Genomic DNA, 4,572 nt, shown 5'->3' with positions numbered 1-4,572 from the left:
GTTTTCCGATAAGAAATGGAAGGGAAAAGCTCAAACAGAATTTTCTTTGCTTGTTTAAAAAAATCACAAGAGTCCCAAGGATCCTTCAGGGTGGGGGAACTTTTTCCTCATTTTTTTTCCACTGAGATTTTATATAGTTTTCCCTGTCAGAATGATTTTCTTTCATAGCTACTGATCATGCCACTTAGCTGGTTTCCAAAGTACTTGAAATAGATTTTTCTAGATGAGTTTTGACAGGATGTCCAAACAATCTCTTAAAGTAACAGCACTAAATAAATAACCTGCTAGTACCGTCATTCTTCCAGACCTTGTGCTACCCAAGTCTTATTTCTAATCATATGAAAATGCCCTCTGGGTTACTTGTTCTATCATAATTCAAACAGGAAGATTGACAAGTAAAAGGTAAAGTATAGTCTGACCTACAGGAAGTGTTTGTTACCAAGTCTACAGCCATCCTGTCCAATCCTTGCTTAGGATATCTGGTACTGGAGGCACTCTAATGGATGTTAAATATTTACTCTTTCCAAAAACTAACCCTACCCTTCAGGAGCTTAAATTCTAATAGGGAATACAACACATATAGGAAAGTGGTAGCAAGGAAGAGGTACTTTGGTCTGTAAAGTTATAGATGTGAAGAGCACAACTAGAGGGGAATAGATATCCTTTCCACGCAGCAAAGACAGATTTTATTATAGTTCAAGAATTGGAAGGAAGGTGGGGCAAAGAGGCTAGCTAGCAAAAAAGATGTCTGGGGAGTCAAGTAAAGCATGGCTAGAACTGCACCTAGATGTAGTAAGAAACTAAGTCAACCCACAATAAGAACATTAGAATTCAAGAATCAGAGTTTGAGGGGTCTGTGTGTGAAAAGGTTAGGTCATTAAGAGATATGGTTGCTGGTGGCTGATGCATATTGTAACATTTCTAAAATTTCCTACATGGTCTCTGAGAATTGCTGTGGCCAAAATATTCATCATCTCTCAGCAAAACTGGTGATAAGTCTCTCCAAACTTAACTGGTCCTCAAACAATAGACATAAAGGCAAGTTTCTCTGATAAAGGTCTCATTTCCAAGATAAAAAAGGAACTGATTCAAAATTATGAGAATTCTCCAATTGAAAGTCAAAGGATATGAATAGGCAGTTTTCTAAGAAAGTAATTCAAGCTATCAATTGCCCTATGAATACATGTTCCAAATAACTATCAGAGAAATGCAAATTAATTGAAACCCTGAGGTTCTCCCTAATACCCATCAGATTGGCAAAATTGACAAAAATAAATGTGGGAGGGGCTGTGAAAAAACAGGCACATTAATGCACTGTTGGTAAAGAGATTTACTAAACTGCGTTTCTTATGACCAGTGATACCACTACTAGTCCTCTACTCCAAAGAAATAAAAAAGAGAGAGAGAGAAAGGGCACATATATACAAAATATTTATAGCAGTTCTTTTTGTAGTGGCAAAGAACTAGAAACTAAAGGAATGTCCATCAATTGGGAAATAGTAAAAAATGTTATATGTATGTAATGAAATATTATTTTACCATAAGAAATGATGAGATGGCTTTAGACAAATCTGGGAAAACTTGAAGGAACTGATGCAAAGTGAAATAAAGAGAACCAGGAGACCAATTTGTACAATAAAACCACCAATATAAAGACAAACAACTTTGAAAGACTTAAGAATTCTTAGCATTCCAATAGCAACCACAATTCCAAGGGTCCAATGATGAAGCATGCTACTTACCCCTTGATAGAGAGGTGTACAGCTTGAGTCTGTACAATAAGAAGTATCTTTTTGGACATGGTCAATTAAGGAATTTGTTTTTCTCACGTAAGCATAATTGCTACAAGAGTTTTGTTTTTCTTTTTTTTTTTTACAATCGGGAGAAGATGGAAGAGAAAATAAATAGTTGTTAATTGAAAAAAAGTATTTAAAAATAAATATACAGCTTATCAGCAGGCCTATACTATATAGCTACTTATTTTTCTTTTGCCTGAGGGATTAGACCAAAAATTATTGCATGTAGTAATCTGTTCAATTTGAAGAAAGTTTAATTTGCTTATCAAATCTACAGATGACATAAAGCTTGGAGGGATAATTAACACCTTGGATGTCAAAGTCAGGATCAAAAAAGATCTTGATGAGCTAGAACACTGAACCATTTCTAATCAGATGGAATTTAATAGGCATAAATATAAAATTCTACATAAGCTTGAAAAGCCAACTGTGAAAGGTGATATTGCCTGGTGGAAAGAGAAGGGACCTCAGAAGGGAGGAAGCCCAGGGTTTAAGTTGTACCATTGACAATCTAGTTAATGTCTGCAGTGTCCCAGGAGCTGGAAGGCAGTTTGGTGGCCCAATAGATAGAGTGCTGGGCCTGGAGTCAGGAAGACCTGAGTTCAGATCTGACCTCAGACACTTACTAGCTATGCGATCCTGGACAAGTGACTTAACTTCTGTTTGCCTTAATCCGCTGGAGAAAGAAATTGCAAAAAATTCCAAGATCTTTGCCAAGAAAACATACTGTCCACGGGATCACGAAGAGCCAGACATGACTGAATGACTAAACTACAACAACAATGTGTCCCAGGCAGCTCTCTAAGATCATAAATCACCAAGCCATTGCCAGTTTGCATAAGTAATGATATCTTACTCACTGGTAATTTCTTATATCAGTGACAAACGTAGTGGACACTGAGGTCCTCTCTCAAGCTGATGTGCCAAACGTTCAAACTCTACCGCAGAGAGCACAACTCTGTTGGGTTGGCCGTGTTGTTCAAATGCCAAACACACTTTTGCCTAAAAGACTATTTTACAGAGAATTCATACAAGGCAGGGGCTCACATGATGGTCAGAAGTGATACAAGGATACTCTCAAAGTTTCTCTGAAGAATTTTGGTTTTGATTGTGAGACACGGGAGACGCTGAAACAGGACTACTCAGCATGGCGTGCCCTCATCAAGAAAGATGCTGTGCTTTATGAGCAAAGAAAAATTGTGATAGGTCAACAGAAACATGAGACGGGTCTCCCTCCCAAATGGTCACACAGACTATTTGTGTTGACCCGTGATAGAATCTTCCAAGCTCATATTGGTCTGATCAGCCACGGCCAAATGCACTGTACATTGGCCTTGACATCATGATGTTGTTTTGGTCCTCTGAAAGCACAAAGGAAAAACAACAGCAACATCGATGACCAGTCTGGGAAAAAACAACATTTCTGGGAGTCTACGTACAGGATTGGGGAGGCATGGCAGTGCGATTAACACCTGGGAATTTGAGTGGACTACAAGCTGAAAATTCGTCAGCAGTGAGATATGGAAGCCAGAGGAGCTAATGATGAAACAGTTAACCCTCTTCCTAATAGAGAGGTAATTGATTTATTGCAATTTGAGAAAGTTGGGGGTTTTTTTTGAATTTAGCCAACTGGGGACTTTGTTTTGCTTGATTGTACATTTTTGTAACAAGGGTATTGCATTCTATCTTAAATGCCACATTTTAGTAAAGACTTTGTCAAACTGGAAAATGTCTTAAAGAGCACAACTAGAATAGTGAGGAGACCAGACACCAGATCATGGAGGTGGGGGTGGGGCTTGTTGCTGTTTCCAAGTATTTGAAAAGCTGTCATACGGAAGACAGATTAGACTTGTTTTCCCTCTCCCCAGAGGGTAGAATTAGAAGAGATGGGTAAACACTGCAGAAAAGCACATTTCAGGAGCTAAGGAAATCTTCCTGGTAATTGTAGCTGTTCAAAAGTAGAATGGGGCTCCCCCAGAAGAGAGCTAGCTCTTCATCTGATCAACATGAAAGCATAGATTGCAATGCTGCTCTCCCCTGGAGATGACACAAGGTTGGGAGGGGTAGCAAACTCACTGGATGAGTATAGAGGAGGAGAAAGAAGAGGAAAGGAGAGGAGAGAATGGGAGAGGGCAGGGATGAACGGGAAGGGGAAAGGGAAAAGTGAGGCAGGAATGAAGGGACGAAAAGATGAAGAGGAAAGAGAGAGAGAGAGAAAAGATGGGGAAAGAGACAGATAAAGACAGAGAAGAGAGAGACGAGAGAGAGATAAGTGGAGAGAGAGAGAGACAGAGAGAGAGAGAGAGAGAGAGAGAGAGAGAGAGAGAGAATGGTTGTAAGCTGTATTTCTAGAGAAAATGCTTATCACACCCCCACAGTGCATAATGTTACAAAATACAAATACTAATATTCTTTCCCAAACCAAATACTGACTCATTAGAGTAGGATGACAATTTACAATTCTAGCAGGAAAACAGCTATACTCATTTATATGAACTGATTCTCAGGAGATTTTACTTGGAACTATGCCCAAGTTACAACTAGCTTCTCTCTGCTGATTCACCCCAAATTTGAAGTGACTAATGCTTTGATGATAGTAAAGTTTTCCTGAATAATGTCTTTAGTCACTGTCACTCAGTCTTCTCAGAAAAGAAAAACATATGCTAATGCTCCAGTGAGGACATTAGAATTTAACATATGGTAATAATATCCCAACCTATGCTTTTTAAAAAGTTACTGTAAATCCATGTAGTATGAACTTACGTCGTGCGAAACC

Source organism: Vombatus ursinus, unplaced genomic scaffold, assembly GCF_900497805.2.
Source record: "Vombatus ursinus unplaced genomic scaffold, bare-nosed wombat genome assembly UNPS02014810.1, whole genome shotgun sequence".
Taxonomy (NCBI): domain Eukaryota; kingdom Metazoa; phylum Chordata; class Mammalia; order Diprotodontia; family Vombatidae; genus Vombatus; species Vombatus ursinus.
This window is presented reverse-complemented; position numbering follows the sequence as displayed.